Here is a 14,990-nt window from a genome sequence, read left to right as displayed (position 1 = left end):
TAATCGTGATTAATCTTTTGACAGCTCTATTCAAAATTTCAGCACAAAATTCTTTGTATATTTTGAAAAAATATTTTTTTTACCATAAAATCCTACATAATTTTTCATACAGGTGAGTAGGATATCTTTCAAAAGATTTGCAATAATGCGATGTGTATTCATGAACACATGTATTCTGTAACACAGTGTATTTAGTTTTCCTGTTTTTTTCATTATATCATTTTATTATTCTGCAGTATTATTAGGCTACCATGTCTATATTTTTGTCTGTTTGTCTGACCATGTTTTTGTAGGCTACAGCTGCTTTGCAACAATGCAAAATTCTGAAAGCGCTATAGAAATAAACTTGAAAACTGAATTATAAATGAGCAACCAAAGCAAATGCCAGGCTACTTTAACTTTTTAAAACAAACAACTAATTTGAAAGCTTTGTAGCATAGTTGAATATGTTAAATTTTGCAATGGCGTACAGTATGGCCAAGCTTATTGTAATATTGCATGGCAAAAACAAACTGGTGTTGCTTATTTGAGCTGGTAAAGCTACACCTGTGTTTCTCAACCAGGGGCCGGGGGATTCAAATGTTGTCATGCACAAAGGGAGTGAGTCTTGAAGTCAAACAGTTTGAGATCCACTGTTTTGCATATTAAGCCCTGCAGAGATTATGTTGAGCAACAGTGTCACCTGCAGGGGATTTTCGGATAAAGACTCTTCATATCTATAGACGCGTGCGTGTGCTGGCATGCTCTGTTCCTGGTAACTTGGTTTTTCACGTGTTATTTATGGACCTCTGAAAAAGATAAGAAAAATATTAGGTGTTTTCAAATAAATTTGAACAAACCAGTTACTATTTAAAGACAAACGACACAGTTTGCCCCCAAAATGACACACACGGAACGTTTTATAAGTAGTTCCGGCTTTTGTTGAAGACGTGTTATAATTCCTGTTGCACTGTATTACCTCCTGCGTCCAGTAGATGGTACAGTAATCCAGGATTGCAAAAACATGATTAAATGTGCGTTTTTAGACATTGTTATGTTTTTTTCATCTCCGCTTGTAAAACAGTTCAAACTTTTCTATTGCACATCTAGCATAAATGTAGAATACACCCACTGTATATGTTGCTCAAGAGAAAGCGCAAAATATAATTATTTATCAGTATGCATGTGCCACAAATATGCAAATACATGCAAATAGTATTGGGACCGACATAAATAAACATCGGTTGTTGTATGAATTTGATTTGAATTTCAGGTGAACTCCATCTGTGTGTTTGCATAGGGAAATCACAGCAAGACTTTCTCTTTGCCCCTGATCCATAGTTTTTAACAGACAACAGATGCCATGCCGCACGTAAAGGTGAGAGTTTTTACTCTTGTTACTTACTTTATTACGCTTTTGTCTCAGCAAAAGTCACTTTTAGAAATTACTAGAAATGGCTTTCAAACTATTTAATGCTCAGACTAAAAGTAAGTTAGACATGAAAAGTTAAAAAGTTCTTGGTCCTGACTCAACAGATGTTTTAACTGCTTCTGGCCATGTGTTTTTCCAACAATTGCTCTTTATAGTTTTGGCTTTTTTAAATTTCTCCTGTTTTATCTACAAACTTTAATAATAGAAAAGATGCTGTTTAAAGAAAGTCACAAGATTTGCTACTGTAAGATCCGTCAGTGTTGAATTGAGCCTCTGTGTGTCAGTGTTGCCCGAGGCACGAGCCGTTGCACCAGAGCTCACTTTGAACTTTCTGAAGTTACAAACTTTCAAAGTTGTTTTTGAGACAAAGCACTTGAGTTGGTCGCATGCTGGTTATTTATCTTAGCAGCTATATATTTAAGATATACTGTAGGGTTTCTAGTGCAATTGTAACAGTGTATTAAGCAAAGTTTACTACCCATGCTTTACACATTCAACTCAACTATTCAGAACCTGCTTGCTTGCAGATAGGGATCTTATACATTTTTAGGGGAAGTACGCTTTACAGTCTCAGCCTCCAGCTATATTTTCATTTGTATGGCTTTTTTATACTGTCCTTCCATCTAAAAGGAGGCCATTGTGACACTTTTATTCAGTTCTTCCTGTACTGTGTGCTTCTGTATCAACAAAGCAGCCACACGTATTTTTCATATCTGTCACTGTAGTTCATGACTTTAGTTTATGAGAAGTTATTCACAGTGTATAAATAGTTGTTGAAAGTAAAGCTCAATGTGCTCAATGAATCATTCTTCAGACATTTGTGAAGGAAGTACGCATCGAGGTAGGTTTGGTTTTACTTTATTTCACTCTTCTGGGAATGTTTTCCCTACTTTCTAAGAAACAAGTAATCTGTGTAGTTTTGTTGAGTTAACATTATTGAATGTGCTTTTCTTCCTAACCGTGCCTTTGTGTTTACCCTTTACCGCAGTAACAGCAAAAAAAATTCAGTATGCAACTCCACTGTAAAAATCATTGCACTTAAATTTTAAAGTATAATCAACTTGGATTTACAAGTAATTTAAGCTTAGATTTTTTTATCTTCACTCGTGATGAGTTGCTTAATTTAATATGGTAATTAATTTACAGGAACTCATCACTACACTGTAAAAAAACATGCAGTGTGCGAATTTAAAACAACTTTTTTGTAAATCAATTTTACCTACTATTTTAAGTTTTGGCATTTGGCAAGTTAAAATTGTTTAAATTAATTTTTTAAGTTAAAGTAAAATATGTGTTGATTTGACGACAAATGCTGCAAATATTTTACAGTGTAGGGTTGCAAAGGTGCGGAAAGTTTTTGGTAAATTTCTGGAAACTTTTCATGGGAACTTAAAGGGATAGTTCACCCAAAAAAGACAATTCTGTTATCATTTAGTCACTCTTATGTTGTTATAAACCCATATAAATTTCTTTGTTCTGATGAACACAAAGGAAGATATTTTGAGAAATGTTTGTAACTAAACCATTCGTGGACCCCATTTACTTCCATAGTATTATTTTTTCCTACTATGGAAGTCAATGGGGTCCACGATCAGTTTGGATACAAACCATTTCTCAAAATATCTTCCTTTGTGTTCATCAGAACAAAGACATTTACATGGGTTTATAACAACATAGGGGTGAGTAAATGATGACAGAATTTTTATTTTTGGGTAAACTATCCCTTCAATCTGGGGAATTTTGGAAAACCCTTTTTAACATGACAATAGTCTTGTTAAATACGGGAATTATTTGTAAATTAAATGTAAAAAAAAATCATAAATTTTATGAAACTACACTCACCTAAAGGATTATTAGGAACACCTGTTCAATTTCTCATTAATGAAATTATCTAATCAACCAATCACATGGCAGTTGCTTCAATGCATTTAGGGGTGTGGTCCTGGTCAAGACAATCTCCTGAACTCCAAACTGAATGTCAGAATGGGAAACAAAGGTGATTTAAGCAATTTTGAGCGTGGCATGGTTGTTGGTGCCAGACGGGCTGGTCTGAGTATTTCACAATCTGCTCAGTTACTGGGATTTTCACGCACAACCATTTCTAGGGTTTCCAAAGAATGGTGTGAAAAGGGAAAAACATCCAGTATACGGCAGTCCTGTGGGTGAAAATGCCTTGCTGATGCGAGAGGTCAGAGGAGAATGGGCCGACTGATTCAAGCTGATAGAAGAGCAACTCTGACTGATATAACCACTTGTTGCAATCAAAGTATGCAGCAAAGCATTTGTGAAGCCACAACACGCACAACCTTGAGGCGGATGGGCTACAACAGCAGAAGACCCCACTGGGTACCACTCATCTCCACTACAAATAGGAAAAAGATGCTACAATTTGCAAGAGCTCACCAAAATTGGACGGTTGAAGACTGGAAAAATGTTGCCTGGTCTCGATTTCTGTTGAGACATTCAGATGGTAAAGTCAGAATTTGGCGTAAACAGAATGAGAACATGGATCCATTATGCCTTGTTACCACTGTGCAGGCTGGTGGTGATGTAATGGTGTGGGGGATGGTTTCTTGGCACACTTTAGGCCCCTTAGTGCCAATTGGGCATTGTTTAAATGTCACGGCCTACCTGAGCATTGTTTCTGACCATGTCCATCCCTTTATGACCACCATGTACCCATCCTCTGGATGGCTACTTCCAGCAGGATAATGCACCGTGTCACAAACCTCAAATCATTTCAAATCGGTTTCTTGAACATGACAATGAGTTCACTGTGCTAAAATGGCCCCCACAGTCACCAGATCTCAGCCCAATAGAGCATCTTTGGGATGTGGTGGAACGGGAGCTTCGTGCCCTGGATGTACATTCCACAAATCTCCATCAACTGCAAGATGCTATCCTATCATAATGGGCCAACATTTGTAATGAATGCTTTCTGCACCTTGTTAAATCAATGCCACATAGAATTAAGGCAGTTCTGAAGGCGAAAGCGGGTCAAACACAGTATTAGTATGGTGTTTCTAATAATCCTTTAGGTGAGTGTATATCATATACAAACATAAATAAACATTTTGTTTGGTCATGCAGACATGCATGCAAGGTAATAAAACATTTTAAAATGACGTTTAAAAAAGGAAGAAAAAAATGAGACTTTTTTTAAGTTCCTTGTTATTGGCAACTCTGCAATTTTTTCAAATTCCCAGTTTATTCAAATTAATTCCCATATTCACAATAATTCACATATATTCCGTTAATTCCGTTGGAAAATTTCCAGATTTAAAAATTCACGGAATTTTGCAACCCTACTCATCACTAGTCAAGATGAAAAAAATCAAAGTTGAAATGACTTGTAAATCCAAGTTATACTTAAAAAACTTAAGTGCAGTGTTTTTTTACAGTGTACATATACTTGTTGAACTTTAAATATATTTTATAAATGAAAATGTGTTTATTAATAGATTTATAAATATAAATCATCATTCATAAAATTAAAAACAAAAATCGCCTGATGCATTTGGACTTTGAAGAGATTATAGCTTTATAAAACACCCCTGTTTGAAGTAGATGAGCAATATGTTCAGGGTGGATAAATATTGTAACTAAAGTGAAGGTCTCTGTTGATGCATCATGTAAAGAAAACATTCTTGTATACCATACATACCAGCACATTTCTCATTCATAGCAAGTAATTTCAATTATAAACTGTACTGACATGCAAGTGAAAGAGAAAACACAACAGAACAAAAGGCCACCATGGGAACCTTCCTGTACACAAGAAGGTCAATTTATTTGCTCGAAGGCACAAAAGCAATGTTAGGATGAGAAGCCTTGAGTGGGCTTTGATCCAGGTAAGCCACCGAGATGCCCTTTTCTCTACAAACTCCCCTGATACACACAAACACCAGGAGTGCTTTCTCTTCAAGTGTCTAAAAACTGACTGATCTTATGTCTGTTGTCTTTCTGTAGAGTGACCAGTGATGCATGCTGAAGCCAGTCACAGTCAAAGATCATGCGGTCAATCCAAAGAGAAAATCAGTGCAATGGAAGACACTGAAGTGTCAGAAAAAGGTAATACTAGTCCTCATACAGTACTGTATGTGATGTGACCCTGTCTGTGAAATCCAGGCTTAAATTTCATAATCTAATGATGAGATTATGAGCGTCAAAGTTTGAATTCACTTACTGGTTTCAATCTGTGACATGATATTACAGATATCAAGATTATATTTTCACAGAATGTTCTTTAATTTATGTAGAAAACAGTAAATTACACCAAAAAAATGACTTTAACTTAAGGATTTTACAGGCTGGGTTACATAATTAATTATATTACATCCCAGATGAAAAAGAAATTATATTTTCTAAAATAATAAAAAATATTATATATGTTTATTTTTCATTATTATTATTATTCGTTTTTAAAATAAGCAAAAAATGTATCAATAATGCAATGCACAGGAAACTACAAATAGGCTACATGTTTATTCTTTTGATTTAGGGGTGAAATATGATTGGACGTTTCTTTAAAAAAAAGTAAAGACAATTTTAGTAAAGATTTACTCCAATAAGGACAATTGGATCAGAGGTTCACAACCTTTTTTCATTTCAAGGCCCAAATGTCAATAACAATATTTGAAGTCGCTTCACATCCACCAAAATAAATACTAGAGCTTGCATTACCAGACAGATGTATACAGTATTTGTTACAAAAATTGTCAAATACTAAGAAATATCTTCATTTTTAGTTTGTTATGCTTGTTATGGATTATTTTTTATAATTTCAAGTCATCTTGAGGCCCCGTTGGAAATGTGTTGAGGCCCCCTAGTGGGCCCAGGACCTCTGAGATTATTTGTCCTTCTGTATATTAAACAAATAAATAAAATTGATTAAATTATGGAATTGCAACGAGTGTTAACATGACAAACCATATCGTACTACTGGCCAAAAGCGGTTAACTTATATTATGATTTCTTTTTTAATGATTGTGGCCCAGATACAAAAAAGAAGACTCTTGCACAAAGGGGACATTTCACAAGACTTTTTAAAAATGTAATATAAATCATTGGTGTCCCGAGAGTATGTATGTAAAGTTTTAGCTCAAAATACCATATAAATAATTTATTATAGCATGCTAAAATTGCCACTTTGTAGGTGTGAGCAAAAATGTGCCGTTTTGGGTGTGTCCTTTAACATGCAAATGAGCTGATATCTGCACTAAATGTCAGTGCCATGGTTCGATAGTGTAGATTAGGAGGCGTTATTAACCCCTTCTGACATCACAAGGGGAAACAAATTTCAATTACCTTTTTTTCACATACTTGCAGAGAATAGTTTACCAAAGCTAAGTTACTGGGTTGATCTTTATCATGTTTTCTAGGTTGAAAGAAGCACTGGGGACCCAATTATAGCACTTAAACATGAAAAAAGTCAGATTTTCATGATATGTCTCTTCAAGGCAGTGGTTGGTTTCCCAATTGCGGGTGGGGGGGGGTGGAGTTACAGTATTAAAAAGGGGATGGTGAGCCATAGCTTGGAAAGAATGTTGCATTTATTCAGACCCAAATCTAAGTCACTCACATAAAGAACGCACGAGTGAGAGATGTGTGAGTATGCAGACAGAATAATATTCGTGCACGGAAAAGCATCCTTGCAAGGGCACATAAGCTAGTTCAAGGGCGAATAAAGACTCCACACGAAAGCGCACCTCTACTCAAAGAGTACAAATGCAGTCACACATGCAAGTGCTGGGATAAGCGCTCACTCGACTCTCTCTATTCTCTCGCAACTCCACAACATTTACTCGATTGTCTAGTTGGCTTTTGAGACTTTGGGCTTTACACCCGTGACTGTTGGTTTGGTTTGATCCATGACGCATAATCTTTTGTTCCACACTTATTATGACATACAGGTAGAAACATGAAAGGCTATAAAAACACCACACAACGGTTTAAATCATGCAGAAAATACATAAATCATATTCTGTATCTCATCAATGTCATCAAAATCTCATCTTTAGTGTATGTCTAGTCTATTTGCTTGTTGTATCTCACAGTAAGTTTGTTTCTGCAGTATGAAAATGAGAGTTATGTGATTCCCATTATAAATCCAAGAAATAACCAACTCACAACAATGTTTGCTGGTATTTGTTAGTTCAGTTTGTTTGATCAGTCTGAATCGTAATCTTATGCTTCCCCTTTTTTCTTGTTTATTTTTTTTGTAGGATCACACGCTAAAGTTGCAGTACTGTATTAATTACGTTGTTTTAAATACATCCTATTATGAAACTGGAAGCAAAGGATATATCTGAGAGGGGCTTGAAATTTATTTTTGTACAAAAGAGGGGCCAGGTGGAAAAAATTTGGGGACCACTGGCTTAAGGTAAAACTAAGACCTTTTATTTTTTATAGAGAATGATTCTGTATCATTTTGAATAAAACAATTGGGCACTATTTGTATTTTGTATTATGTAACTAAGAATTATACCAAACTGTAACAATTGTATGTTATGTTTAGCAGTTTAAAGTCAAATAAATCCGGTTATGTCTAATGGCTGGTTCACACGGCAGGATAATTAGGCCGATTTTAGCCCCGATTCACCCCTTCCGACAATCTTAAGGATGCTCCGATAATCGTAAAATAAACTGATCAGATATTCTTGCCGTGTGTGGTGTGTTTAGACCATGGCCGTAGCTACCATTGAGGACACCGAGGTCATGTCCTCGGTAGTTTTTCTTGAAGTTTTGTTTCATTTTGATGTGAAAATAGCAGACAAAAGAATTATGCTTGCATCTACGGATCATCACGTGAAGTGATGGAAATAAGGGCGTTATAAATAAACGTCGTTAATAACTGTGTTATTTTTTCAGTAACGAATAATCAAATAAATTTCCGTTGTTACTGTTACTGACATTAAAATGTTGCGCGTTAATTTCACTGAAGCGAGTAGACTATCAGACAGGCAATGTTTTTCTCTTCAACTGATGATGATTGGCCTGTGTATGTTAGAGGGGGTGGGACAACCACATACCCAATGATGACTGGCTGAATTTCCATTGTTAGCCAACCAGAAGCAGGCTTAGTTCAAGTTCGTACACTGTATAAACATGCACACAGCAGTGCCGTGTTGCCAACTTGATGGTGACTTTGTCCCTAGTTTTAGCCATTTTTAAACCCCTTTAGCGACTTAAAAAAGCGAAAAAGGACAAATCTAGCTATCTTTTCTGGCGTGGTTGGAGATTGACGCGAGAGGATGTATCATTCTCTCCACTCAACGAGCAGTGGGTGCAGCTGCTAGACACTCACAGGCAGCCCGGTCCTCACGTGCAGTCTGCCCGACAGAGCGATGAGCGATGGCAAGTACAACAAGCTCAAAGGTAGCGGCCGCAAACACAAAGTATGATAAGCACTGCTTTTATACCAGAATAGTATGCAAGAAAGGCAAGAATGTTTATGTAACGTGCAACTTATGCTGAGTAAAGAGTCTTTCCACATCTGTAATTCTGATCTAATAAAGCAAATGAAAATGAAAAGGCTGCAACAAACTAAATTATCATTTGGAAAGCCAGCAAAAGATGAGCAGACAAATTTAAGGAGGGAAGGGGAGAGTTATGGTTATGCAGCAAATAGCCTACAATATGATATGCAATACAGCTACCAATTAGATTCAAACCTACACTACTGTTCAAAAGTTTAAGGTCACTTGACTAAAATGTTAACTATGATCTTAAAAATCATTTAATCTGAAGGTGCATGGTTAAATGCTTGAAATTAGTTTTGTAGACCAAAAATATACCTGTGCCAAACTGACTAATTTTGTTAATAATTATTAGAAAACCAAAAATATATTTTTTGAAATAGATGACTTACACTGAATATTGAAGAAAAATCAGCCAATAAAAGCCCATATTATATATAAACTCCTTCTATACTCTTAAAAATTCATCCTAAATTGAAAATTTTAGAAGCTTCTGGAAAAAAAATTACACAGTTTTGCAGTTTTTAGGCAAAGGGTGACTTACACTTCAGATGATGAAATGTAACCATTGATTTATTTTGGATGCTTTTAGTCAACAAAAAAATTTTCACAGACACAGTTACATTTGTGCTATGTCGTAGTTTGGACGTGTTTATTATTATTCTGTAATATGGAAAAAATATAAATAATAAAAAAAATGTAGAGGTTTTTTTAAAAAATCCTGGCTACGGCCTTGGTTTAGACTGCTCTCGTCTACTCGGAAGCACCTCGGGACCGCTCCGATCTCAAATCGGGGATATCCAACATGTTGGATTGTTTTGGCCCGATTTCTTCTCGTGTGTGGTGTCTCCCGAGGACAAACGAGCATGCAGCCTGTGGACTGTGACGTGTAGCCAATCAGAAAGCGAGGTGACGAGGAAGCGAGGATGTACCGGTGTCATGTAAACAAAATCACGGGTCACAACAACTCACATCCATATCATGATGTAGCAAGTATAGTCCATGCTCCCGTTGTCTTGTCTCCGCTTCTTTGACCATCGCCTTTTCTTTTGAGAACGTTTTTTGTCGGTTAAAAACAAACTGCAAACTATCGCCACTGCATCCTCTTCGTCCGCCATGATTGTTTACTCTGAAATCACGTTTGATCTCGAGAGATTTTGCGAGATTTCCCGTCTGACCTGGGACTGCTCGGGAGTCAAATTGGTTCGTGTGTGATGTGTTGATTTTGCCATGTGGTGGCGCACCACTAAAAGTACGACCAAAACTGTTAGACCCGCAATGTTTTATCGCCGTGTGTGGGGTCTCTCAGGGTTGGAAAATCGGCCGACGATTTTAAATTCGTACCGTCTGAACCAGCCTTAACTCTATTCTATAAACTCAGTATTACTGTTGTGCAATGTTCGGTCATAGGTCCTTGGACTTTGCTTTGGGTCCCCAAAATGGTAAACACGCCACTGATTCTGCCAACAAACCAGTATTTCTGAATGACCTGATGCAGAGATTAAGCGGTTTAAAGCAAAATTATTTCATGAACGTCAATATCATTATCTCATTTTTGAGCTGTTTATATGAGGAGCTCAGATGCAAAAGCCGCTAAACGGCTCTGTCAAAAATTAGATAATGTCTGTGGGAAAGGACCTCTATTGGGTCACTGTTATTTGCTCTTAAGTGCTCGATTTTAGTAGGAATACAAAGTATCAGTGCTGTGGAAAAAAGTATGGAGATTATTATTAATTATTATTATTATTATTACATTTTCAATACATGTTTATCATGGAGATAAGGCCTTCATGATGAATGTGATACTCTGTACCTTTAAAGGCTTGTGGATTGCTTGGCCACCTTATTTTTGAAGTAAATGTGGGCACCGCCATCTTTGAGCACTTTTGTGTAAGACTTCCGGTGAGCCACTAAAGCTAATGGTAGTCGTATTGCGAGTGACATGAGTGTGCTATTTTAAATGGCTTTTTAATGTCTATTATGAAATCCAGAATGACCGGCATAATTTCTGCCAGTTAGGGGTTGCCATAGCTGGTACAAACACATTAAATCTCTACAAAACATTTGTTTTGACTATAACCTACGCACAGAGCTAAATGTGGATGTGGCGCACATGCACCCCGATCTGTATCCCGAAACCCAGTAAAACCTTTCATAGAAACTGACAGTAAACAATAAATACTAAAGCAATGTCAAAGCACAATGTCAATGAACTAAAGCAATGTCAAAGCATTCACCATTTCAAACGTCTTTATAAACAAAAGGTCTGGTCCCATTACAATGATAACGAGGTTTGATTGTATCAATGACTGGAGTGTTGTTATTTAACATGTGTATCTTGTGGTATTCCTTCTACTCTTTTTGGTAGCTGTTCGTCCCTGTTATGTACCCTTGTGGTATTCCGTCTACCATTGTTGGTAGCTGTCCGTCATTGTTATGTGTGTATTCTGTCTACCATTGTTGGTGTTTGATAAATAAATTTTACTTGCGGTAATATTTGAATATTATGAATATGTATAGTATGTCCGTATGTATGGTTGTGCACATATACAACTAGAATGATGTTTCTTAACAAGGTATTATTATTACCATTATTTATTTTATGTGTTTTTTTCTCTTTCTTTTTTCCATTGATATAATTGAAGACGGAAGCATTTTGTACGGTTGGTATAAATTCTTTAATAGACTGGGGTGGGGTTCAATAAGTTTTACTTCTCCCCACTCCATTTCAAGCATAAGTGCTAGTTATTATTATTATTATTGAGTATTCTTCCATTGTTATACTATTTGCTTGAAATAAATAAATAAATGAAAATGAAATGAAATGAAATACAGTAGTTGTTAAAAAACAACTAAAATTATGCTAATAAAAATATGCTCATTTATTTAGCTATATATTATTTAAAAAATGTGCTTACAGTAGATACCACATAAACTTCTTATTAGTTAATGTTTATATTCGTTCTAATATGTTTGCGAGTACTTTTGTTATGTTTTAAATGAAAAAGCTTATAATTTTCTAAATTACCTTGCCGTGTCTCCCTCTAATGCTTGTGAAGCAATATAATAATATTTTGCATAAGAAGAAAACAATACTTAATAAATGAAATTGGTTATTATGTTTGATATAATTTGTTCAAATAACTCATAATGTGTTGAATGAGAAAGACACTGCTGCTGACTGTAAGGAGGAAGCGTCACATAAACATGATAAGCTTGATGTGTTGCCATAGAAACTCAAAAAAGTCAATAAAGATTGCCGTTTTTAAAAACTCACTACAAGGAGAATATTGGGACATACGCATTAAAAAGGTATAAAGACACAAATTATTGGTCAATTTTATGTACAAACACTCGAATGACTTCTGTACCTATGTGTGAACAAATATCATTGGTAAAAAAGTAATTTTAAAAGACATATTAGAGTAGCATTTACATTTTGTGGTAGATGATTATAATAATCATTTAATATCGTATTTACTATTTATATGTACACACAGAGATAAACCAGATTAAATATTTGTTGTTTCATTAAATTGCAGTTTAAATCGAAAATTACATTAAAATGAATGGAATGTGAAGATGGAAACTTTGCTTTTTTATATATGGTTGGCTGTTTGTTTGTGTAACATGCGCTGGAGACTGTGCACTGGTTTTATGATATTGTCATGTGTAAAGGGGTTGTAATTTGTGGTGCAGTAATCATTTCATGTGCTATAAACTCTACTTCAATCTCTCTCTTTACACACACACACAATTACATTTGTGTGCTAACAGACTGAAAATACCCTGTATCATTTACACCACACATTCATGTTCAGTTCAGGTACATACAGTAGACACACAGTTGTGCATGCGCTCTTTTCTGTCTTATTAAGGTGCGTATTTAAATAATGATTCACGGATCCTTGTAGCATCTATGTAGATTCATTACAATGTAGATTACAATCTCCCTCCTTTTTTGTCTTTCTTTCTGTCTCTCTCTTTTTTGCTGTCTCGTTCCCTATCCAGCCTCTCTCCTGTGCGAGTAGTAGTCATTTAAAATCTAATCTGCATATAAAATCAATGAGTACTGTCATTGGATACTGATCAAATAAAGATTACTTTCTAGATTCCATGACATTTTATGTTCGGATCTCCACACCCTTTTTCTGACCTCACACTCATAATCCTTTATGTGTTCGGTATAATTACAGTGCCAGTTTTTCAGTTCTTATCTTTTTGTTTTATATTAGGTCAGATCATCATGTTAAATCCAATTGGCACGCTATCAACTTGAGAGGTGTGATCACGTTTGGCCACCAGATGTCAGCATAGCAATGAAAACATCTTTCTTGGTTCATCACAGTAAGTGAAATTTTGTTGTTTGTTTCTGTTCTGTTAATTGTTAATGTGTGATGGTAAGTGTATCTATACTCTCAGAAATTAAGGTACAGAAGCTGTCACTGGGACGGTAGGGGAGAACGTGGCACAAAGTAACGCTTTTTGGCTTTGGCTCTATCAGCTTAAAAAAAATTAAGTTAATCATTATTTTACACAATTGGCACACACATCTTGGCTGCATATAAACACTTAAAGTTTGTTTGTGGGACCTACCTTTATCGTACAATTACACCAAAAGTGACAGGAGTGCAAATGTTACAATTTACCCCATAGGTGGGGTTCATTGTAACAACCAGAGGGTTTGTTGTAACACCTGAGAGAAAATGTAGTTTAAACACAAATAATTTAATAAAAATCTGTCTATATACTAAAGGTGGATATTGTTTATATATCTGCCTTTAATGGATAGATATCCATACATTCATCCATCCATGATCCTTCATCTGACCATTCTTGTATTAAGGATCAATGCACATAAATAGATTTTTTTAAAGGGCTGCACAATCATGATTGTGAGCTATTTCCCCATATGTTGTATTAACAGATATCATTTTGATTAATAGTTTTTACATTGTTTTCATTTCATTATCATTGTATACCTGAGGCTTAATTGTAACACTGTGTGACAACTTACCCCGCTGTGTAAAAATGTTTCAATCCCAACTATCAGTTACTAAGAGTTGCTGACATGTTTCAAAACGGTGTTATGTTTTAGGTAACAAGACAGTGATTAAAATAATATAGGGTTGGATCTGGTGACTTACACCCCACTTAGAAATCGAAAAAAGTACATAAGATGAAGAAATTTACTTTTATGCCTCCAAAACTCTCTTTGTTTAATATCTTTACCAAAACATATGTACTTAACCAAACACAAAACTTTTCACAAATTCAACTTCTGACCGTAAAAGAAAAATATGTAAAGTAGCCTTGCTACAATTAACCCAGCGTTAGTTTATGCCCTGTTCACCCCTAGCTTTTAAAAAGATCCTAATAATATTTGTATCTAAAAGGTGCACCTCAAAGGTACATATCTGTCCCAAAGTAGTACATATTAAATATGTACTACTTTGGAACAGATATGTACCTTTGAGGTGCACCTTTTAGATACAAAAGTGTACTTTTTGAAAAATTTTCACCCCAGTGAAAACTTTTGAACAATGAAAGAAAAACTTCTGGGCATCGGTTACACATGATTAAATTAAATTTACATTTTAAAAATGAAATAACATGAACTGGTGTACATAATTAAATTACGTAGATCCAACAATATTTTAAAGAGAAATAATTTTAAGAAAACTTAATTCAATCCTGTGCAACTGGAGATTTTATTAACTGTGCCTTCTTATACCTTTTTTCTGAGAGTGTAAGAATGTAAATGTTCTTCAAACTGGATAAATACAGTGAAAAACTGTTAGGTTATTAAATATTAAATGAGGAAATTCACTGGCTGTTTACACAACACAGAAATCACCTTTTTAGTGCACAAATTATTTTCTTGTGAGAAGACACAGAAGGGTCATTTAATCTTGACAAAAACCTTTAGGGGTGCCCACAAAAGTAAAATAAAGGATTTTTCTCCAGCGGTTATTGAAGGAACATTATAAAAAACAGCCTTTTGTATTCTCTATATCCCTGCAAAGCTCATAAATCCTTTAAGGCCAGAATTAAAGATTAAGATTGAGTTCAGATGAAGATTAAAGATTGGGTTAATTGGT

General features: G+C 35.3%; 1 long non-coding RNA gene across 1 annotated transcript; it reads left to right on the top strand.

Moving 5' to 3' along the window:
- Positions 1 to 1,252: 1,252 nt before the first annotated feature.
- Positions 1,253 to 13,223, top strand: LOC135731870 (uncharacterized). The gene is made up of 3 exons (XR_010526583.2): positions 1,253 to 1,357; positions 5,381 to 5,482; positions 13,125 to 13,223. It is a non-coding gene; the product is annotated as an uncharacterized lncRNA (long non-coding RNA).
- The last annotated feature ends 1,767 nt before the right edge of the window (positions 13,224 to 14,990 follow it).

Source organism: Paramisgurnus dabryanus, chromosome 21, assembly GCF_030506205.2.
Source record: "Paramisgurnus dabryanus chromosome 21, PD_genome_1.1, whole genome shotgun sequence".
In the NCBI taxonomy this organism is placed as follows: domain Eukaryota; kingdom Metazoa; phylum Chordata; class Actinopteri; order Cypriniformes; family Cobitidae; genus Paramisgurnus; species Paramisgurnus dabryanus.
This window is presented reverse-complemented; position numbering and strand designations above follow the sequence as displayed.